We start from the raw sequence: 24,558 nt of genomic DNA, 5'->3' as shown, positions 1-24,558 counted from the left end.
AGCCACAATAGGGGCAGGAGCAAAGCGATGCTTCACTGACCTCTGAAGAATGACAACCACCATTGTCACACTCAGTCACCAGGTTCTGTCACCCCACTAGGCTCTGGTTATATTCTGCCACTCTCAGTTCACAAACACAGGTCTAAACAGCCCCCATGGGTGCTACACGGGGCCAGTTCTGGCACATGCCCTGTACTGGATTAGAGCCAGTCACTTCCCCTCAAATTATGCAAAGGGCCTTGCCCCATCCCTTTAATATGACTTTAAGGTCATGTGCCTTTCGGTCAGAATGTACACTTTGAGATTCCAGAGTGATTCCTCTTCCTATGCTGCGAAGCAGCTGTAGTTATTCTCACTAAAGAAAGGAAAACCCAAAATTAATATCTGAGAAGCTTCCTCTCCTCATTCTAGTGAACTATCTCATTATGAAAAAAAGACATGATCCCTTATTTTTAATTTTGTGGCCAAGCAATTTTGACCAGCTATACACATCTCAGATCATCTTAGTGCCTTTTGTTGGCAGGTACAGTGTCTTACAGATATTTCCCAAGTTCCTGTCATAGTGACTGGCCCATGTTAGGTACTATGCAAATGAATCAATTTTGCAAATGAATTAATGAGGTGTGGGGTTTTTCCTTTTTAAAATTCAGATTCTGTTAAATATTGAGGACAAGCTATTTTGCCTAAACTTTTATATTCCTCTGGCCAAGGTTCATGCAGATTCTCTGCATGGATAAGTATAGATTCACAGTCTTCTGAATTCAACTTAATTAATTTAGCAGGTTAATTACTGACTCCTGCCTCTCTCTTAGCCACTATCTTCAATTCATCATGCTGTTCTAGAGTATCAAACAAGGTTTCTCAGAAACTCTCAAATTCACCCACTCTTTTCCATCTGTTCTACCACCAGCATAGTCCAAACCATCTTCGCTTCTCCCCTGGGTCCCTACAACAACCTCCTCACTAGTCTCCCTGCCTCCAGTGTCACAGTCTTATTCAAATACAAGCCTGGCTGTGTCGTTCCTATGGTGGCCTGAGTAGAGCGACCACCTCAGCACTCCCAGAATGAACTACTTGCCTCTCCAATGGAAGACAGGTGCTGAGATCTGTGAGTGAGGGTTTGGGCTCTGTAAGGTCACATTCAGATGGATCTGGTATCGGGTTGCCAACTCACTGAGCTGGACAGTCAATGAGGACTTTTGAAAGAGAGTTGGCAGCCAGGACCTATGATATACATGTACAAGACAAAAAGTTGTGATTTGTGGATTCCAGGGATGCCCTCCACTTCTTCAAAGCTGACATTAACATGGTTTGCACGGGCCGGGTCCTTTGGACCCTTGCAAAGCCAAGACAAGGCAGAACAAGCGAATGAACCTTCCCTTCTCCTCAGCTGAGTGAGCAAAGAGAGACCACCAAATTTTCTTCCAGGTTTTTCAACAGAATGCTGTATCTGCCTTTACATTACAGGCCTACAGGACCATAATGTATTTGTTTTCCACCTCCAGCTGTATGCCCACCGTGAAAGACACTTCATGTCTGAGTCCTGAAAAGTGGACAAGGAAAACTACAACCCATCTGAGAGGTCCCAGCAACCACAGAGAGAAAGGGCAAGTAGGAAAAAAATCTCAGTAAAAGGAAAGGCCTTAAGAAGATAGATGAAAACTTGAATAGCAAATAATGTTGGCAAGGAGTTCTCACAAAACCTTTAAAAGACTTTACTGGCATAAAATAAGATTTCTCAGTGGAAATTTTATTAAATTAAAGGAGAAGGTGATAATTAGTAAGGCTTAATTAGTACTCTGAGAGAACAAATGCAAAAATGCTTCAAAGTAGTGAGCAAAATAATTAAAGAAATTAAAGAATCCAAGAAAGAAAAAAGAAACTGCAGGCATCAGCAGGATAGGTAACGTGGAAATAAAAGGTGTTTCTAAGTGAGGAAACGGAGCATGTGGAGGAAAAGCAATCATCCGATCAAGAGCAGAGTAAAATTTCCCTGAACTGAAAAAAGATTGGAGTCCCCAGATTGGAAGGGCATGTGTAAAGTTTCAGGCTGGACTGACAAGAAGTCACAGGCAGGCAGCTCGAAATTCTTGAACTTTAAGGAGAAAGTGGACATGAAAAGCATTCCACAGAAGGAAAATGAATGAAGAGGAGCATCGGCAGCCGTGGAGGTGCCACATCTTCCTTCAAGAGAAAACTGCCATGAGTAGCGAAATAGGTTGGCAGACTCCAGAGGCTGGGAAAGACGTGATTTAAAAATCTCTTAATGGTAATGAGATGTCCAAATCTTTGAAACAGAATTAAAAGACAATTTTGACATAAGCTAAATATTTTTTTAAAAAATCAACGGCTTTATTCTAGAATAAACTCAGGAGTAAAATGAGGAAAAGAGTTCATTTTAAGAGGAACAAAAACTATGAAATACTTAGGAATATATTTACTAAGAAATACAGAAGAACTATATGAAGAAATCAGTCTTCGCCAAGAGTTGCCATGGTTTCCTGCTTCAACAGAGCTTGAACAGAACCTGGCCTTGGAACCTCCATCCCTGCCAGCTGCCCAGATCCATCCTCCCGCCACCTCCTCACAGCCCAGGGCTCCCCAGCACCACAAAGCCTCCCATCCTCAGTCTCCCATCATGACAACCATGCCCACCTCACAGGGGCACCAGAACTACCATCAGGACTCAGGGGCTGCCATCAACCACCACATCACCCTGGAGCTCTACGCTTCCTACACCTACCTGGCCATGTCTTACTATTCTGACCACCGTGATGGGGCTTTGAAGAACTTTGCCAACTGTTTTCTTCACCAATCTCATGAGGAGAGGGAACATGCTGAGAAACTAAGGAAGCTGCAGAATGAACTAGGCAGCTGAATCTTCCTTCAGAATATCGAGGAACCAGACTGTGATAACTAGGAGGATGGGCTGAATGCAGTGGAGTGTGCATCACATTTAGGAAACAGTGTGAATCAGTCACTACTGGACGTGCACAAACTGGCCACTGAGAAAAATGACCCTCATTAGTGTGACTTCATTGAGACGCACTACCCAGAGGATCAGGTGAAATCCATCAAAGAACTGGGAGACCGAGTAACCGGCTTGCACAGATCGGGGCCCGGGATCCGGCAGGGCAGAGCATCTCTTTGACGAGCACACTCCGGGAGACAGTGAGGAGAGCTAAGCCTCAGGCTGCCTTCCCACTGCCACGGAAGTGACTTCCCTGGTCACCAAAGCAGTACATGCATATTGGAGTCACCTTCACCTTTGAGAAAAGCAAAATGCAGGAATATGTGTATAATATGATGCCGTCTTGGTAAAAAGCAAAAACACAATCAACACCACTCAGAAAGATGCCTGTGTGTGCACATACCTAAAAAATGTTTGCATCACCTTCATTTTGAAATGCCTATTTTGCTACGCTGTAACGTCTCTGAAATGAAAACATATCTTTGAGTCACCATCTGCCATGTGGCAGTCATTATGGCATGGTCCTTGCCCACACATGTACGTGTAGTGGGTGTCAGGGCCTTCAAGAAACGTCCGTGGCAACAGTGGAGCATTATCACACGACACACTGCGTCACTAACACTCCTGATGGCACAGATGACAGCAGTGCATGGAAAAGCAAAGACCCCCCACCCCACCCCTGTCTGAGAACTGAAAAGTGATTTGAAATAATCAAATTCAGAATATGAAGAAGTTTTAGGAATGTCTTACCCAATTTACTTCACTTACATTTTTTTAATGTGTGCAAAAGAGTGATGTCCAGATACGTCCAAAAGAACAAATTCAATAAGTTTAAAATAAAAATTACAAGAATTAGGCATTGTGTCAGTTTAATTGGAAGCACTTCTTTTCTTTCTACATAAAACAAAATAAATATCTTATACTGATGGCATCTTAAATTAAGTGATGGGTGGTATAAATACATGCACATTAGTATCTGTACAGTATCATATAAGCAAGAAGAAAAAATGTGGATGACCATAACCTAGGATACTAATATGAGTCCATTAGGCTGGTTATGTCACTAAAAAGGGACCGGGCCAGGAGCTGGTCTGCCTTGGGCCAGCCCATAGTATGTGGGTTCTTGACTTTGTGCAGGAAAAATTTTGCAGTACGAGTCCAGGTGATTTTTACAGTATGTTTCTTAAAGCTGGGGATGTTGAAACAAAGAAGGGGCTTAGCATAGAAGGAGTAACAGGAGAGAGCCTAGGCAGGGCAGCTGTGGCTCTCTAACCACATTTCAGGAAAGAAGTAAGCCCCATGAGGCTGCATAAACTCACTGAGAATTAGAAGTCACAGGGACAAAAGTGGGCCAAGGCAGGGAAGGCTGCTTTTAACTTACTGAAAAGTCAGGGAAAGGGGGCCCTTGGAGACAGGTCCAAGGGGTTAGCCTGAGACCGGCTGCCACTGTCTATTGCTCCTCTGATTGTGAGTCTCATGGAGACCCTTAGAGTTTAGAGAGCAAACATACATGCCTGAGAAAAGGAAGGGTGTGGGCTCGCTTAAGGAGAGCACACTCTGGCTTCCTTTATCTTGAGGGTCTTTGTCTGTTTTCTAAAAGTGGGAATTTTAGGGGATGTCTCAGAGGAGAATCTCAATAGAAGAATTCAGTCTCAATAGGAGAATTCATCAACTTTCCAGGTGTGCTCTTCAGTCTGCTGATTTATCAAAATGAGTGTATAGCGGGGTCAAGGGCATTTTCTGGTCAGCTTCAAAGAGTGCCCTCAGGCTCCTCTGTCTCGCATTTTTCACCTCACTCTCTCGGCTCCAGAAACCCCACACTTCTTTCATTTCCTCAGATACTACTGCCTTTTCTTCTCAGAGCATTCATCTCCAACTGCCCATTTTTGTTTCATTCAGCCTTCAAGTCTCAACCCAGAATTTACTTCCTTAGAGAGGCCTTGCCCGACTCTATACCAACTTTCTCATGCTAGTCCAAACTCCAACTAGTCCAAACTCCAACATGAATCATCTGGAGTCATGTTTAAAATGAAAATGCCTTGTTTGTTTTTATTCTAGGTGTGATGAAGCAGACTATTTTTGCAGGTTAGGGTGAGGATTCTTCTATATCTTAAAGTGTGCGCATCTCAACGCATCCCCCAGTACGCTTTAGAAGACTTTAAACTTTCTCCTTCACCATCCATCAAAAGGGTTAGTTATTATTTCTTTAGTCTTCATCCAAGGACATGCTCATTGATTTCAGAAAGAAGGAGGGAGGGAGAGGAAGAGAAACATCAATGTGAGAGAAAGACATTGACCTGATCCCTCTCCTGCATGCCCCCAGGGAGGACCAAACCCACAACCTAGGTATTGGCCTTGACCGATTATTGAACCTGCAACCTTTCAGTTTATGGGACAGTGTTCCAAGCAACTGAGCCACACCAGCCAGGGCCTGTTACTACTATTTAATGCAGGGGTCCACAAGTGTTTTCTGTATGGAGCCAGGTAGAATATACTGTAGACTTTGCAGAACAAAGAGGCAAGATCAAGGGTTTTACGTAGGTACCTATATAACAAGATAGAGACAAATTTTACAGCCTTTTAAATAAAATTTTTAACAAAATTTAAAATATAATGAAATACAGTTTGCCGGGATAACATTTCCCTTAATTAGCATCCAAGTTAATGTTTTCTAATATTATTGTACGAACATGACCTCATTCTTCTACAAAGCTTCTGCTTGCTTTTTTACTGCACAGTAGCTGAGTGGTTAAAAGTCAACTTCACCTTGAAATAAAAGGGAATACATGGTACTTCTATGGATCATACACATACACACACACACACACACACACACACACAAACTCCTCCAAAGATAAATAAAAGCGCCAATAAATCGACTCAAATCAGCCTCTAGAATTTCACTGCTCCTTTACCTGCATGCTTTCTCTGCTCTGGCAATGAATTCACTTCCCTGTGTTTTACTGGTTAAAACAAAGGCAACTGTCTATAGTCAATATATTTTAAAGCCAACTTTCCAGGTAGAACCAGCGCTTTTTAGAGCCAGAGTCAGAATTTAGAGTCAGAACTTGAAGCCAAATACAAAAGAGGACTGACTCCGTGTCCCAAAAGAAATGTGCAAAGTCGTTCTAGGCCCCGACACTTCGAGGTAAGGAATTGTCTCTTGGCCTTTCCAGATTTTCTCTGATTGCCTTCCCCATTTTCTGGGCACAGAGAAGTATGGCAAAGTCAAAAGCATAGTAAAAGAAAACACAAGTGAATAGAGTAGGGAAAGTTTTCCTGTGCGGTTTAACATCCAAAAGCTTCACTAAATAAAAGTGTAAGAATTTGCATAGCAAGGAAAAAAACACATCACCATAATATACAACTAAAAAGACAAATGGTAGTCTGGAGGGTTATTTGGAAATACATATTAATTTCAAAAACACAAATGACAAACTAGGAAAAATATTTGTAATTTATATGTAAAGTCTCAAAAAATGTCGAAGATCCAAAACCCTGTGCACATTTTACTAGTGATATAAACAGTTCATATAAAGAGAAATGCAAATGACTCTTACTCATACGAGAAAGTGTTCAACCACCTTCATAATATGAGAAATATTAATTAAAACTACAGTTAGATGCAATTTCTCACCTATTCTATTGGCAAACATCCCAAAACTTTGACATCATACTTTGTTGGCAAGACTTTGAAGAACAGGAACATTTGATGATGGAAATGCAAAATAGTATAACCCCTATGAAGGGGAATTTTGGCAGCATCTAGAAAATGTCATATGCGTTTACCCTCTGACCCAGCCATCCCACTTCTAGGAATCTCTCCCACAGATACTCTGGCAAAAATACAAAAACACACATGCTTGGGCTGTGCATCTCAGCTCGACTTGAAATAGCTAAAAGCTGGAAATAACCCAGAGGTTCATCAACAGTGGGCTGGTGGAATTAACTGTAGTGTATCCACCCAAGAGAGTACCAGGCAGCTGTAAAAAGAAATGAGGACTCTCTATACATACAATAGACTCTCAAACTTTCCAGATTCTTAATCCCCTTATTGTCTTCATAATAGTTCTTGGTACCCCAAGGCCAAAAGAAATATCTAATTATTTCGCTTATTAGTGGAATAAAACAATTCCATTTATTAACATATCAATCAGTTTGGTCCTAGAGTAGGGTGGAGGGGACAAGAAAAAAAATTAACTTTTAAAAATATACCTTATTTATAGATATGTTATTTGAACTGAAAACATATTTTATATAAAATAAAAACAAACTTAAAATTTTAAAGCAATTTTTGAAAATCAAAAGTAAACAAGTGAACCTTACTGGATATCTAGTTGCTAGCATTAACCACAAAGAGGGTGATTATTCCAGGTTGCCTTAAAGTAGAACAGTTTGACTATGCACCTCTAGGAGGATAAATACAGAAAGGACTGCAAATAGCAACAACTTAAACTGATTTAGGTAAACACGTTTGTGTTGCTGTTGATATTATCTTAAGTATCCATTGACCTAAGACAAAGCAATTGAGCAAGCATGTTGTTATTACTTGTGAACCACCATGTTTAGCATGGAAGGAAGCAGATACACATGTAAGACTAACAAAGTTAAGTGAAAATTTGATAGTCCTGAATTTAAATTAGAAGTATCAGCAGAAACTCATAATATATCTTGTCTTCAAAAAAGTACCAGTCTCATAGTTTTGTCTGTTGAAAAGGTTTAGAAACTATGACCAATCTCAGAGATAAGCATCTCTGTACTCAGATTGGGTTCTATATGTCATTTTCTACTAAAAGGAATCCTCTCCATGAGAATAAATGGATGATTCCAGGTCTGGAGCAGGAATTATGGAAGATGAGCCTGGACTATCTTATCATGCCAGACGGCAAAAGATGCTCTCAAAGATAATGTCAGAAGGACTTGGAAGGTGATACCTTAGAATAACTGCCACGTTTCTGATTTCTGAATAGTAGAGTTGTTGGCAGCAACAACAGTACCAGGTGTTAGACTGGTGGAGTCAGACTGGACCTTGATTCAGACACCTCGATACTTGAGTTCCGGCTAAAAAAAGAATTCAGAGCCAAGACTCAAAATACAAGAGAAAGTTTATTTAGAAAGGCACAGAGTTAGAAGAAGTGAGCTGTAGAAGAAACGGGCACAGGAAACAAGTTACAGAGGCCAAAGAAAGGGCCCTTGGAGCTTAGTAGGAAGAAGAGTAACGCACTCGGGGAAAAGAGGAGGCGGGTAGGAAAGGCAGGGCTCACAGGAAGAGAGACCCTACTGAGTCACCTGGACCGACCCAGTTCTTCCCTGCAACAAGCTTTGAAAGCAGGAGTGGGCAGAGAGAGAGGGGCCTGGAAACCACACTACCAACTAATACTGCTCCAGGAGGGAGAGGAGGACCAGAAAGGATGGTGCTGGAGAAGAAAGGGGAGGAGATGGTGTCAAAAAAGGAGAGATGAATAGTTTCTAGTGAAACAGAGCGCAAGTCAAATAAAGAATGGAAAGGGTCCCCCCAAGTTGGCCAAAGTGAATATAGTCAGGTGAATTTAGTGCAGAGATGAGGTCAGAAGAAAAATATGCAGATGTGTAGCCTCCATCAAGGAGGGGAATGATTCTAAGATGAACAGAGCATGCGAACATGACAGAAAAGTGTGGGGAATAGTCAGAAATGGAGGAAAGGACTTTACCAGAAAGTACGGAGCAGAGGTGGAGAAGCACAGGTCTACAACGCCTATCCAAAACCCTCAGGCCAGATGTGTTTCTGGATTCAGAATTTTTCCAATTTTAGAGAATTAATAGTGGAGCACATACAGTTAATACATAATACCTGGGAAGCATACTAAACATTTTCCTATTTTAAAAAACTAATAATGGAACACATACAGTCAATATATGATACCTGGGAAACACACTAAACACGCTAATATTTCTACAGACAAGTGTATGTACATTAACAGCAAGCAGGACAAATAGTTTCACGTCAGTTCACATCTGTTTTTGTTACTAAATGTGATGCAAAAAACTTTTGGTTCTTAATGCATTTCTTCATTTCAGAATCACAGGTAGGGAATTGAGGGTTTGTAGCAGAAAAATGCTAAGAGCAGATTTACAACAGGTTTCTGCTGAGCAGATGGTGAAGAAGACATTCACTGAGAAAACAAGGATGGGAAACCAAGTGTCCAAGAGGCCAAAACGGAACAAGTTAGGAAAGGGGATGGCAGAATGAAGAAAATACGGGAGGAAGCCCTGGGTAGCATGAGGGGGCAAGGACTCTAAGCAGAGGCTTAGCAGGAGCGGGGGGAGGACAAAGATGCCAAGGGTACGGGGCATGGTAGAATTTAGTGTCTGGGATCAGAGAATAACAAGCTTAAAAGACTACAGTCTTTATTAACTTCCCAAATGGAAAACTGAGAGACTCTTTCGAGTTGTGGTTAAGGATTAGGGAAGGCTTTCTAAATGTACCTTTTCTGTAGAAACACAGCTTCTGAGCATGGCCAGGGAGCTTCAGACTTCACGTTCACAGTACAGGACCTCTCCTCACATGCCCCAAACAGAAAAGGACCATGTACCTCGCATGCATTGTCTAGGGCTTGGGACCTTGAAATCTCAGTGTTTGCAGAACGTTGAGCCCTTTGACCTGTAGAGAAAGGACTACCGGGTCCCTTGCCTTCTCCCCTAATGAAGGTCGTTCCTGACAACCAGCAGTTAATATCTTTTTTTAACATTATAGATAAAAATATATGTCTTAAAGTAAACATGTAATTTTACATGCCAATAGAATGCTTTTTTTTTGTACCATACATACTAGTTTTAACAGTAGGTGAAGAGATTACATTTGGCTTGCTCTAATAATACTCAATACACTCCCATCAGATTCAGATGACTCTTCAGCCTCAGCCAAAGTTTTTCCTTAAAGATTCCTAAGCATGAACCCCAGTGAAAGTCAGTCCCTGGCTGTGGAGACGTGGTCGGCAGGGCAGGCAGGAGACCGGGCACCCAGAGGAATCATGCAAGTGTTGGAAGGCAGAACCAGACCCAAGTACCGTCATTCCTGCACCATGCACTTCAGCGGAGTGGGCAGAGATTACCAAAACGTCACATTAAACTACTCAGCTCCCTTTCAAAAAAAGTCACGGATTGAGTGAGGGGAACACCAGGCCCAGCGTAGCCCCGTCAGATGCCGCTGACCAGGGTCCCCCGGGAAGGCGGCGGGTTTATGAACACCTGAGAGCAGGCGTGTGAGCTGGTGTCTGAGCAGTTCCAACATATCATCAAGGGCTTCAGCCAAGTTAATGAGAACCAGAGCTCCAGACCAAAACGCTTATTTTGAAAATACCTATTTTTCAAAGATTCTGCATTTTAAATTAAACCATATGAGTAATTGTATCCTGGGTTCATAGTCCATTCTGGGAAAAGAACATTTTTGTCCTCTAACTTGCAAAGGACCATCATGATTTGGAGAGAGGAAAGCAGTTCGTGGAAGGGGAATAAAAAGGAGAGCCCTGGGGTGCCCATGTTCAAGCCTTCAGGCGACCTCAACCCCCAGAGAAACAAAGGCCCCTGGAAAGAGTTTGCAGTCCACTACCTCTCTCTCCATCAGAAATCCAAATCCACCTTGCAGACTGATTCTACCTTCACCTTGCTTCCATGGAAGGTGAGAATAAATCATAATCCTGTAAATTTGAAGTTTCTTCGATTCAGGGAGTAAAAAGAATTGTGGAAAGTCCAGCCATTGTCCGATGACCTTTAAATGAGACACATCTGTTTTGTTGGGGTAGGGGGTATTTGTACTTTCTTTTTATTTTTTATTTTATTTTATTTGGTTTGCTTTGCTTTGCTTTGTTTCGTTTTGTTTTGATTTGTCGTAGGATTTGTCAGGCCTTTCTGGATTGTTGGGTTGGTTGTTTTTTGTTTTTTTTTCAGGAGTTGTATATTGCTCTGAGCAGCTATTTCCATAAAAACGGGATAAGGTTTCACTGATGATAAACCCTCAGACTACAAATTCCCACAGACCTAATTCTATTGATCTTCCCTCTTTGACTTTGTGACGTTGTTCTCAAAACTATTTAGTTCTAAAATAAATATTTTCTTACCTGTGGAATCAGTTAATGAGACATCAGGAAAACATGCTGCTAATTTTGCACCAGGCATTCATGCTCCACCACCCCCTGACTAGACCATTAAGGTGATGAATGGAAGCTGCACAGAGAGCGCATGAGGAAACGTGAGAAGTCGAGAGATCTAATGGAGTCAAGCAGAGAGTTGAGAGTTCAAATCCTCCTCCTGCCACTGGATGCCGTCTGCAATCATCTGCCATCCTTGTGAGTAGAAGTTAGTATGTACCGTGCTTTACTGGTTCTGGGCAATCACCTCATGCATAATCTCTTTTAATTTTCATTCGTGAACTTCATTTCCATGATAAGGAAACTGAGATACCCAAAGATTAATTTGGTTTGACCAATGTCCCAAAGGCAGGACTTAAATCAAGGTCTGTCAAACCCCCAAACCGCTCCTCTTAAGATTCCGATACGCAAAGTGAAAATTATAACAAACCCCAGAAGGTTAGCACTAATTCATTGATTTCTATTCATCTGTGGTGTGATGTAAAGGGCTGGGCATCTGCTTCTAAATTTAGACTCTTCACCTTACTAGTGACATGACCTTGGACTAACCATGTATCCCGAGTTTTAGTTTCTTCAACTGAAAAATAAAACTAATAATTACACTTATCTCTTAGTCTTGTTGTCAAGGTTATATGAGAAAACAAATATGGAAGCATTGATCACAGAATCTCAGTAGATGGTGATTGGTTAAGTGCGTTCCTCAAAAGGGCAAAGAGCACAGTGTCTAAGTGCTTGGCTTCCGGCCCCACCACTTAGCATCACCTCAGGCACGTTACCTTAGTTCTTGGCAAAATGGAGAAAATAATGAGGTTGTTGTCATAACCCACGCAGGTCTTAGAGTAAGCATTAGACGAACCTTTGTTATTAAAATTATTATTAATCTGAGTGAAAGTCGTTGATTTCTTGAGCACCCTGTGTAGCTTCACTGCCACGTGCTTGGAGGAAGGGGAAGAGCCCAGGATTGCTACAGAACAATAAAATTTTAGTCTACAATTAGTACTAAGCGGCCCAGGCAAAAAACTTACCACTTGATAGAGGAAACATAAATATATAGTTATGACTCAGTGGCTAAAATTCATGAGTTATTTATGAAACTGGCTAAAGATATTAATTTGATGTTTATGCCATTTATTAAACACATATTGTGTTCCAAGCACCATGCTTGAACTGAGAATGCAAAGTTGAATGATAAAAGGTTCCTGGTCTTGAGAAGCTTATTGTCTGTTGGAGAAACAGGCATGAATACAACTCTAATAAGGACCTGAAAAGCTACCTAGCAGTTAAGTAAAGTGCTAGGGAAACGTGATGTCAAGTGCCTTTATATCACTTAGTGAGACAATCGTGCACGCAGATGATCACCTTCTTTCTACAAGATACAAAGCAAGACTATACAAGATCATTATTGGTGAGTGAGACACCAACTTCTATGTAACTTATTTCCCAAATATCAAATATCCAAACAAATTATATGCCAACTTGGGGGGGGAGGAAATTCCTAGCTAATTTTAAAACACACTCAAAATACACAAATGTTCCCCAAAATCCCATATAAGGCATTGAGTAGCCAGGAGTTCAGGATTTTTAAGCTGTCATGATAAAGGCATAGACTTGGATGTGCAAGAAAAATGAGAGAAGAGAACCAGGAAATAGTGAGCCTTCATGGCTAACAGGAAGGAAGAGATGGTCACAGCAGCCAGACTGTAGGGATTCTGGCAAGATTACGGTGGCAGAGTGTTGGTGATGGTAATCCAATATTCAAGAAAATGAATGACACCCCTAATTGCAAATATTGTAGAGCACCTGGTACAGGGCAGTTTAGAATTCTTCTTTTGAGCAGTTTGCCTGATGGCGATCTCTGTTTATTGTTCAGGCTGCATATGGGGAAATTTTCTAGAAGAAATTAATATTCCAGGGACATGTCCCCATATTCCCAAATACCAGGTCAAAATGACTAACCCAGGATGACTGCTAAATTCTTTCTCTGTGTAAGAAAGAATTGTTGATTGGTTAAGTAAGTTACTCAAAAGGGAAAAGAGCACAATGTCTAAGTGCTTGGCTTCTTAGATTCTTCTAAATTCTTTCTCTATGTAAGAAAGAATTTAGCACTGGGAGGCCAGTGTATACAAGATCAGCAGGAAAAGGCCTGTAGAGACCACTAGGTCTAAGTCTCCTGGGTCATTCCTTGGGGTCCTAAGATCTTCCCTTGACCTCTGCTTAGCACTTAATGGCTTTCTACCCTGAAGAGTCAGCTGGTGTATGTCTTTCTTCCCAAGCAGACTCATTTTCATTCTCAGAGTCCCTGACATAGAAAGGTACCATGATGGAGATGAAAGAAGATTGTGAAACTCATCCCTGGCAATATTACTTTGTAGGAATACAAAATGGCACAGTAGTTGGAATTATAGTATGTGACACCTGGCTACATAGGTTCAAATCCTGCCTCTTCTTAGTAATGTGTGAACTTGAGGGAGTTGTTAGATTTTGCATTTGTTTACTGAGAGTAATAATAATGCTTACTCCCAGAGCTCTGGGAATTAAATGAATATAAGCACTAACAGTAGTAATGCATATACTTTGTTAGAGCATATTATTATTATTATCTGTAGCCTAATGAACAATGCATGTTAATTTGCTTTGCTAAGCTTAAGTTTTCTCATCTGAAAAATGAGGTCATAACACTCAGCTTCACTGGATTGGATATGAGGGTGAAGTCAGAAAATATGTTGAATGGAAAATGCAACCCAAATGTTTGCATTTGCTGATATCATGGCACACAGTGGGCATCAGAATCGATGACTGCTAAAATATAGAAACAAAACAGCCATTGAGAGGCTGGGCCAGACCCCCTCAAGATTCACCGTTCTGCGATCTTGCACAGGAAAGTTACTTGCAAATGTGAATGCCAGACAAGTGTTCCTCATTAGCTATGCATGGGCCCTGGAGATCAGCGCTGCCATGTGTCAAATCAAGTGAAGTGATGGACTCTGCCAAGTGCTGCTCTAGGCCATCCCTCACATGTGCCTGAGAAATGACTTTCCCAGAGGCCTCTTGCACTGGGCTGTGCCCTGGCTGCCTCTTGGTCACCTCCCTGAAGGATGGAGAGACATGCAAGTGCATTCTCCACTTCATCCCCCTTGCTTTACCCCAGTGGGATGGTTCTGAGTGACTGTCCTGCACAGCAGCTCTATGACAGTCGAGTGCCAGGGGCAAAGCCAAGCCAGCATGGCCTGCCCTCTAAGGCAGGGGTCCCCAAACTCTGGGCCACAGACCAGTACCAGTCTGGACCTGTTAGGAATTGAGCCACACAGCACGAGAAGAGCTTGAATGTAATGTGCTTGAATCATCCCCAACCATTCCCCCCAGCCCTAGTCCATGGAAAAATTGTCTTCCATGAAACCAGTCCCTGGTGCCAAAAAGGTTGGGGACTGCTGCTCTAAGGGAGGTTAGTGCTGTCATCAATCCAGACATAGAGCAGGCCTGGGAAGAGCCTGCACCGTCCCACGTGGGACCGTAGGTTCTCCTGCACAGAGTGGGCCTCCAGTACCCAAGCCCTGGAAAACTCCTTCCAAGCAGACACTTGACAGTTGAGAAGAAAGAGGAGGAAATGGAAGAAAACAAGCATCTGCCTGTGAGGCTCTTGGCTCCACCTAAAACTGAGAATGATGGTTGAAGATCAAATGCCAGAGTTTTTGTGATGAACTAAAATAAGGATGATAATACAGTGACACCTCAGTACTCATCATTAATTCATTCTAGAACTCGTGACAAAAGGACAAGGACCAGACTATTCACAAGCAACCGTGAGACTGACACATAGACCTCTGTTTCATCTTGAGAGAGGGGCACTGGGTGGCGAGCAAGTGCCGAGTGTTGAAACATTTCCTTCTCCTCAAAATGCAACGAGTACAGGGTTTGACGAGTTCTGAAGCCGACGAGTACTGAGGTATGACTATAAATACAATAATAATGATGATGTATTGCAAAGCATTCTTTCTCTGGATTTGCAAGGCTTAGAATAGTGTTGAAAAGAGATTTTGAGTAAGACACTTGGCTTCTCTGAGCTTCCTCATCAGCATATTGGGGATTAAAATACTGAACCTGCATAGGTATGCAAAGGTAGTGTAGAAAGAAGTCTGTTATGTAGGAAGTTTGATTATTGATAAGCTAAGAAGTTTCACCCAGCTCACAGTAGATCTTAATTCCTTTCCTTAAATGTGATTGGATGATTTCCTTCATCCAATTGCCACCCCCCCAGACCTCAGGCAAACTAGGGCAATTTGCTCATCACTGTGCCCACTATGCACCTCAGAGTTAACATTTCTGAGTCCCTTTGTGCTGGTACCTCTATCATTTCAACCAAATGCATCAGGAGTCCTTGGACACTGATAAATCTGTGGAGACGAATGTGTTGTCCCCAGCACTACAGTCTCACAGTTATTCAAAAGCATTGAATTACCCACTTCCTAACATTGGGTGCTTTAGCTCTTTTTGTTTCTCATTAACATAATTATGGTCTTTAACTCAAATTCACAGTCATTCATACCTTTATTCATTCACTCACTAGGTCAACAAATAGTAAGAACTTACTATGTGCTAGACACTATGCCGGGAACAGGAGCTTCTATAATGATCAAAGCCAGAGATAACTCTCATTCCTAAACTTCGATAGCCACATTCTCAATAGAGATAATATTGCCCTCTAAGGGGAACATTTCTTCCAAGGTGCTGAAAAAACCTGACTCATTTTATGTAATTGTGTGTGTATATGTGTTTGTATAAACATATATACACACACATATGGTTGTATTGGTTTCCTATTGCTGCTGTAACAAATCACCACAAACTTAGTAGCTTAAGATAACACAAATTTATTATCTCTCAGTTCTGGAAGTCAGAAGTTTGAAACGGATCTCACTGGGCTGATAAATCAAGGTGTTGGCTGTGATCCTTCTGGGAGCTCTCAAAAGAATTTGTTTCCCTGATTTTTCTAGCTTCTAGAGGCTGCCTTTAATCCGTGGCTCATGACTCCCTTGCATCTTCAAAGCCAGCAATTGCAGTCAAGTCTTTCTTGTACTACATCTCACTGACCCTGACTCTTCCGCCTTCCTCTTTCACTTATGAAAATCTTTGTGACTATGTTGGGCCCATTGGATAATTTCCTCATCACAAGGTCAACTGACTGGCAACTTTAACTACATCTGCAGCCTTCATTAGCCCCACACCATGTAATATGACTTAGTCACAGGCTCCAGGGTTTAGGATGTTGATGTCTTTAGGAGACCATCATTCTACCCACCACAACAGTTTATCAGTAGTATTGACATTTTATGGAACGGGGATCACCAAAACATATCCTAAAATGGCCCTTTAAGACAGTAGTATTGAAAGGAGGTTCAGAAACTGTGGATTGACAAGACAACTGAGGAAGACAACAAAATACCTTGATTAAAGGTGTACACCTGGGAGCAGCCTGATTGGGCTCACATTCCAACTCTGTGCTTATTAGCTGCGTAGTTGTGAGCACACTACGTGAGCCCTCAGTGAGAATAGTGATGGGACACGGCACTTCCCTAGTTTTGGTGGGGATTAAATATGTTAAAGCATTGACAGGACTTAGAAATTGCTAAACATGAAGTACTCAATAAATGTTTCCATTAGCGTTAGGAGAAGCAAGAGTATTCAATAATCACAGAAATAAGTGTGTAAGTTGTAATAATGATAGACACTGAACAGCAAAAGAATGCTCTTAGTGTTGCAAGTGTATAAACAGGTATCCTCACTGAGGTGGGGCAGGGGGTAGAAGGGTAGAAAAGAGTTTCCCAAGAAAGTGACCTCTGAACTGAATTGGAAGGGTGGGTTGGCAGGAATGTGAACAGCGTGGGGGGAAGGGGTGTCATGGTGAGGTTTGCAAGCAGAAGGAATAGCGTAAGAGTTGTCTTTGGGGTATTAGGGACACGGTACAGGCCCCCTGGGACTGACAGCGTGGCTGCCCCTGGGAGAGCAAGCCCATGTTAAGGATTTTTGCCTTCATCCTAAAACCAATAGGAAGCTACTAATGGATTTGCAGCAAGAGACGGTTGCACAGGAGAAGCAGTCAGGTCTGATTGGACAGAGGCAACAGTGGCTGCTGGCAGATCAATCAGGAGATAATGGAGATGGGACGTGCATGGGGAAGAAGATAAAAAAGAAGAAGATGCTTAAAAGGTAAAAATCAACAGGTCTTGCGGAGTGCAGCAGGAAGGCATGTGTTGTAGATCACAGGCCTAGTTTCCAACGCCTCATGTGTGTGTCCATGCACATCTGTCAGTGCACAGAGCCACCCCCATGCTCGTGGGTACCCTATGCAGAGAAAAGGCCTGCCCAGCTGTGTGGTGACTTCTGTAGCACTCACACACCGTTCTGTATCTCGCATATAAAATAAACTTTAAATTGGATACAGCTTTAACGAAGAGTGATGCTGGCAACAGCTCTTCTTTTAGGACCTCTGTTTACTATAGAGTGTTTTAAGCATGACATTTCAATTTCAAATTTTTTTAAATATGTATTTTGTGAGAAATAAACAGAGATGACTTAACTGGAAATTGAACTGGGGTCTCCTGGCCCTTAGCCCACATTTCTACCAAGGGACCAACTGTCTGCTGAAGTATAAATCTATTCCCCCAAACTGCTATAGGACCGGCGTGAGTTATGTTTATATTCCTCTTAGAAATGCATGCACTTCTTGGCCGGAGGGTTCATGGGCCAAAGCGTTGAACTGGTAGACCTTCTGCTCAAAGGAAACCTAATTCAATTGGTGGCATAATTATTCAAGGCCAAACTGTAGCTATACATATTTTCCCAAAAGTTCTCTGCATTTGCCTACTCCACATTCAGGACAGAATGACAGCTTAAAATCAACAGCTCTGGGTTCCTTAAACCGTTTGCCACAGTAGTGGTTGAAAAAGGAATACACCAAGAATGACGAAGACGGGTAGACCCTAAACCCTGGGGAAAAATTAACAAGGAGGGAAGAGGGGGAGGAGGAATGTCCCTGTTTCTCTTATTTTAGAAACACTGACGTCAAGAAACTTGGGTTTTACTCCCATTTCTACCGCTAATTACCTGTGTAACCTTTGACCATTTGGTTTTATTTGGTTCAGCAAACTGTGAACAAATGAATAAATGAACTTGTCAGGCATGCCTGTGAGCCAGACACTGTGGCAGGCACTGGGAATCCAAAAATACCTAAGGCACAGTACCTACTCCCAGGTAGTTTAAAAACCAGCGACGGGCACGAATATCTAAACAGGAACACATTCAATTGTCATGAGGGATAAAGCCTCAATATATGAGGACTCAAAGGACTGAGGGAGAGACAAACCGCAACCTGGCTACAAGGAAACTTTCTTGAGGTGAAGAGGCCTGTCCTTAGATTCAAACATAAGTAAGAATTAAGTGAATAAAAGTGGGTCTATACATGGAAGCATGCCAGGAAAGGACACTGGGCAGCTCATGGAATCGTCACAAATGCTGAAGAATCAGTGGACAATGGTCACTCTTTTTGATGTCAAGCTCAGCATCTGAACTTCCTTACTTTTTTGAGAAAACTCCCCTCTTTTTGAAGATTTGTGGGATTCCCGGCATAGAAAGCGAACATTGCTGATGTTTTCTTTCCCTCCTCCTGTGCAGTTAGGGTCAGGCACATGACTTCGGCTCGGACAGGCAGATGCATGTGCCAAAATGTTAAATTGGAAGCAAATGACACGAAGAAACACAGACCCCCTCAAAAATCTCTTCTGGCACTGTGATCAGCCATATTTTAGACACAGTTTCCATAGACACTGGTGCTGGGGCAGCTCCCAGCCACCGGGGTCAGGGCCGGCAGAGCAGGCTGCGGCAGGGGGCCGAAGCAGTGCAGCCTCAGTAGACCTGCCGCAGAGCCTGATTTCAGCTACAGGTGGTTCCAGCTGGGTAGCCTCTGGCCTAACCCTTTCGCCTTTGTGGCAGTTCTGTGAGCTGCCCCATGTGTCCCTTTAGTCCATTTCTTTTCTGCCTAAGTCAATTGGGGTTTGTTTCATTTACTGGCAATCAAAACATCTGACTAACCCGGGAATGACATGAGCCCAGCCTCCCAGATGAGTGACAGCTTGGCGGTTGTGGAGGTACGGGGGGGGGGGGGCACGGCAAGCAGTTTGGTACTAAGAGAGCGTACAGAGTGAGATGAAAAGGATGGGAAATGAGGCTAGAGAGACAGATAGAGCTCAAGGCACAGAGCAGCTGGCGTGCTGAACGGAGACGCTTGGAATCCATCCCAAAGGTGATGGGGCGCTCAGCACAGAAGTGGCATTAGTCATCTTCATGCTTTAGATTGATCTAACTCCAGTAGGATGGGCCAGGGTAAAGTGAGCAGGAAAAGATCAGGGAAGGCCAGACAAGAGGCTATTAGGATGGGGTCCAAAGCAAAGATGATGAAGGCTGAACCAGGGCAGTGGTTGAGGGAGAAAGAGGTGGTGATAGAAATATTTAGGCAACAAAGCAGGTGAGACTCGTTTTCAAAGGGGAGAAACCCATTTACCATTCTGGGCTCAGAATTTTTTAAACTATTAATCAGGAGTGAAGTTCGGATGCCCTTCAAGGCAAACAAGAGTCCTTGATTCTAATTACTAAAAATGCAGGTGCACTGTTCTCAAGATGAAGGAAACTATCAATGGAAGGGAAAGAAACTCCCTTATGAGGACAGCTCAAAACAGATGAGCTCCTTCCAGGGCAAAGGGTTAAAATTGAAGACTGCAGAACTGAGAAAGGCCCAGCACATGGTTAAGATGGGCTTGTTTCCTGAGACCCGTGTTTCTATGACTGAAAGCTTGAAAGGGGGTGTTATTGTATCAAAGGGAGCACTGCTTTATCCAACAGGTGCGCTGCCAGGGTAGACCAATGTTGGAAAATCCAATGGACCGTAAAACACAATCTCTTTTATAAACTGATTTTTTTTACCCTTTACCCAGATGTCTTGCCATTACACAGACATGAATTCACAAGTGGAATTGAGCTCTTGAACATTTACAGTCAAATTTTCTTTTTGTGAGACTAAAACCGTTCTTGAGTGACACTATATTCTTCTAACAAAACAAATATCTGAAGAGTGGAGAATCAAAACATAGGATAGGGTTCCCTCTTTAAAGGCGTGTGTAGCTAGAACTGAACAAGAAGGGTGACCAACGCCAGAAACATAAAAAGTGGGCACTCTCACAGGATCCCAGAGGTTCAGCATGACGTTGCTACACACACACTTCTGACCCACAGAGAATTTGCCTTTCTAATGCAGGAGTTATTTCTCAGCTAAAAAAAATATTGTGGTTATTAGCATTTTGTTTGAAAAATTAAAGTGATTGGGCAAGTTCTTTTAAAACCATTTCTTTGAAGACTCAAGAATGAAAATATGGCTAGTATTACTTTTCATAGTTAATGAGCTTTTCTATATCCCCCCCCCCACCAAAGGCCCAACGGAATCAAGGAAATAAGATAACACGGCTTTGTCTCTTGTGTTATCACTCGTACCACCTCACCAAGCAGGGCTATGACTTGGAATCCAACTTCAGTTTCTTCAACCCAGCATGTCTGCAGGAAGAACCTCACTCAGCTAACTCGGCTGGGCTGCGCCGTGGGGGAAGGATGGCCAGTCACTCCAGTCTGCCCTTCCGCAGCCTCGGGCAGAAGAGGAGATCTGAGGAACTTGCTCCTTAAAGTCCCTTCATTGTCATGGTTATTTTTCCCACAAAAAAAGAAAGTATAAATTAGAAGACGTTCATTCCTTCTTATTTTTAAACACGAACACACACTGCTTCCCCTATACACACCCTCCAAATTAGGGCACAGGAGAAAATTCAAGCCATGGGAGGGGAGAATGTCTTTTTTATTCAGCTTGAGGTGCCCCTTGGAGAATTTTCTCATTTTGCCTTTGGAACCCTTTCTGAAAACCACCTTGATTTGGGGAAGAACAGATGTGTGTGTGTAAGAATCTGTTTTAAAGTGACTGTGCAGTCTTTCCCGAGCAGAACTAAAGTTTTAATAGCCACAAACATTACCATCACCCTCCCTTCATCTCCAACAAAAAGGTGTTTATTTTTTAAATCTGTGTTTCTGAAACTTCCAGGTTTTTTAAATCTGTGTTCCCTAACCTTCCAGGTTCCTGAACTTCCCAAGCCACAGCCACCTCTAAGGCATCCGGGAGGGAGACGCACAGCACCCTGGCCAGCCCAGTTCTTTTCCTCCACATCGCCAGTCGTTTCCCTGAAACCCTGCACTGCAGACAAGTTTGCGAAGCAGAGGATGCTAATGCCTCAGACCCAGGAGAAGCAGGTTGGCCACAGCTGCAGGTGGACAAGGTGCGCGATCCACACACGTGCAGTTTTTGGGAGCCACCTCTTAGCTGTGAGGCCAATCCTGAGCACAAAGGTCTGGGGAGGGGGGGGGGAACACCTGAAGTCAGTTTCCTGCAGTTAACCAACTCACCTTGCCATGAATAATCAATTATTTAGAGGAAGGAAAAGCCACTTTAAAACATTTTTCAAATATCGGTGTATTTAGTATAATTTTCTTGCCCCATCTTTATTTTTTTAAAGAAATACATCCTAAAAAATAATACAAATCTCTCCCCACTTTCCCATCCTAAATGCACCTCACCATCCATGTCCCCATCTTCCCGAGGCCCTCAAATTGGATTCCATGATAAATAAACAGTGCTGCTGCCTCTGCTGTCTTTATCTCGAACCAGAACATAAACACAATTTCAAAAACCTGTTTTCTAAACTCTTAGTGACTGAGACAGGAAAGAGGGGGTGCGGGTGGGCGGCCTGTTTGTACCCACTGGCACTGCCTCTTCCTCACCAGCAAAGCTTTCCATGGAAATTCTGGCTGCATTAGCCTTGGCTAAGCTTGGGCCTATTTTTGGAAGCTTAAAAACCTCAGGGGAGTGACTTTTACTTTTATTCATGTACAGGGTCCTTACTTTTATTTATTAAAGAAACAAAAACATGTCTCCTGCTTAACTTCAACCCGCTTTCATGTCAAGTAAAACAAAACTCGTTGGCCGGTCCAATCGGCCATTGGCCAGGGTGGAGGGGGAGCCCCCTTCCTCAGCGTGTCTGAAGCACATGTGACCTGGGTATTAATCACCCCTCAGAGAAAGGGAGGAGTCATGGACTTCTGAGACTCTCCCACCAAAGGAACAACTTTGGGAGAGTGTTTGAGTCCGGCTGAGAGAGAAAAGGTATGTGGGGGGAAATCCAGCGAGTTTAAAGCGTTAATTTTCTAAAGCATTTCAGGTGGGAAAGAAAAGAGGTGGAAAGCTCAGCGGTCCCCCCCACTCCCAAGGCTGTGACACTGACATCCCAGAACCTAGAAAAGTCAGCAGAGAGCATCACCGGGTAAGAATCACCCCCACAGGTTGAGCTTTGCCGCCACCCCCCACCAGAGTCTAAGTGTTCATTTTAACAAGTTGTGAAGGGCAGGCAGCCAACCCCTCAGCCTTCGTGAGACAAATTGATTCAAGGTTTTCTCCTTGAGCCTGCAGCCAGGATGCCTGCAACAATAGCAGCTGGAGCAGTGCTATTGTTTTATCTCCGCGGAGATCTGGAACTCCCTCACTTAGGACAAGCAGCCCACCAGGCATCTGCAAATGGGACCGAGAAATAGCAGAAACAGCGAGAGAAGTGAGCAAAGTGGAAGGGAAGGCTGCAGGGACATTTGCTGGGCGGGGCCCCCTCTAGCCTATTGTCGAGGCAAATGCCTCAGCTCTCCTTTCACCACCCCCCATTCTGATTCCGGCTCGGATGCATACGATATCCCAACTTCCTGACAATGGCTACAAATATCTATGCTGTGGTGAGCAAATCACGTTGACTTCCCTGGGCTTCGGATTCATCCTGTTAAATGATTATGGGGCAGAAACATAAATCTGTTTCCTCTTCTTCCTGGGAACACAGATAAAGTATATATCCTGGTTGTCTTTGTGGTTAGGTATAGCCATGTGCCTGACCTTCCTAGTCAAGCAGAATACGAGCAGAAGTGGTCGGTGCCATTTTCAAGCCAGGAAGTCGGTGAGCCCTCTTTTTCTCTTTCTGCCAGAGGCACGTAGTTATTGATAGAGACCTTCATATCCATGTTTTAAAGATGGCAAAGCCCAGGAAACATATCCCAGAATTACCCTATGAAAGAAAGCTGCCCTTTACCAAAACAGCTTCCTTGGACTGTTTCATGAGCAAGAAATAAACATTGATTGGGTTAAGCCACTAAAGATTTGAGGTCCTATTTTGTTACTGCAGTTTACCTTACCCAGAATACTACAGGGTGATAATACCTGCCCTTCCTACCGCAAAGGACAGTGGGAAGAGTCAAATGAGATATTTCATGTGAAAATATATCCCATCTTTCAAGACTAGAGCAGTAATAACACCATCTGTAGATAGGGAAGCACCCATAGGTTAACAGTATTTACTGAGTCCAGGTATCACACTATTCAAATGTTTCATAAGGGCCCTGGCTGGTGTGGCTCAGTGAATTGAGTGTCAGCCTGTGAACCAAGAGGTCGCCAGCTCATTTCCTAGTCAGGGCACATGCCTGGATCACAGGCCAGGTCCCCAGTAGGGGGCGTGCAAGAGGCAACCACATACTGATGTTTCTCTCCCTCTCTTTCTCTCTCCCTTGCCCTCTCTAAAAATACATAAATAAAGTCTTTAAAAAATAAATGTTGTATAAGGATTACTTTATTTAATCCACATAATGATGTGATAAAACAGATAACCACTGCCACCCCATTCTTCAGATAAGGAAACCGGGGCTTACAAAGTGAGCAACTCATCCCACGTTCAACTGAGTTAGAGACAAAAAGTCTGACACCAGGACCAATATTCTTAACCATGAACCTAGAAAGAAAAGACACCTTCAGATAAATGAATAATTGAAAGTTTTAATTGAATAAATTTTTAAAAACACTTTGCTTCAATGCCCGATTTCAAAAGAAGTCCACTTTCTGCATCACGCTGACCCAGTTTTTCCACTTTATTTCCCATGTACACACAGAGTTCCATCTACCACAGCTGACGCTCTTTTAAACACAGGTTGCAGGTCACCGCCTAGATTCCTACTAGAAGTTTGAATGCAGGATTTGATATTTAGTAGCACTTTTAAATCTCAATCCAGTACATTTTTTATTCCCTTTAGAATCTCTTTTACTCCTCTTAAATGCATTTAATGAAAGCTAAGAGACAAAAAAAAATGCTGTTTAATGGGTGAAAAAGAACAAGGCCATCTCCCAGGTATTAACTCACTTAAAAAATCTTTAGGCAATGTCACCTCATGCTTCCACCTTTAGACAGAGTCCCAAAGTACAATTACTGAAGCCTAGTAATGAGACCACTGAAGGTAAGCAGGCCATTATAAAAATTTAAGAGCTATGGAGCACGATGGGTTTTTACAGTCGGT

General features: G+C 42.7%; 1 pseudogene; it reads left to right on the top strand.

The window, feature by feature from the left end:
* Positions 1–2,620: 2,620 nt before the first annotated feature.
* LOC118988918 (ferritin heavy chain-like) lies at positions 2,621–3,257 on the top strand (annotated as a pseudogene).
* Positions 3,258–24,558: the final 21,301 nt, after the last annotated feature.

The sequence above is a fragment of the Sturnira hondurensis genome, unplaced genomic scaffold, assembly GCF_014824575.4.
Source record: "Sturnira hondurensis isolate 20B ecotype Veracruz unplaced genomic scaffold, ASM1482457v3 Scaffold0006413, whole genome shotgun sequence".
Lineage (NCBI taxonomy): Eukaryota > Metazoa > Chordata > Mammalia > Chiroptera > Phyllostomidae > Sturnira > Sturnira hondurensis.
The sequence above is the reverse complement of the archived record's forward strand: the minus strand, read 5'-3'. Positions and strand labels throughout refer to the sequence as shown.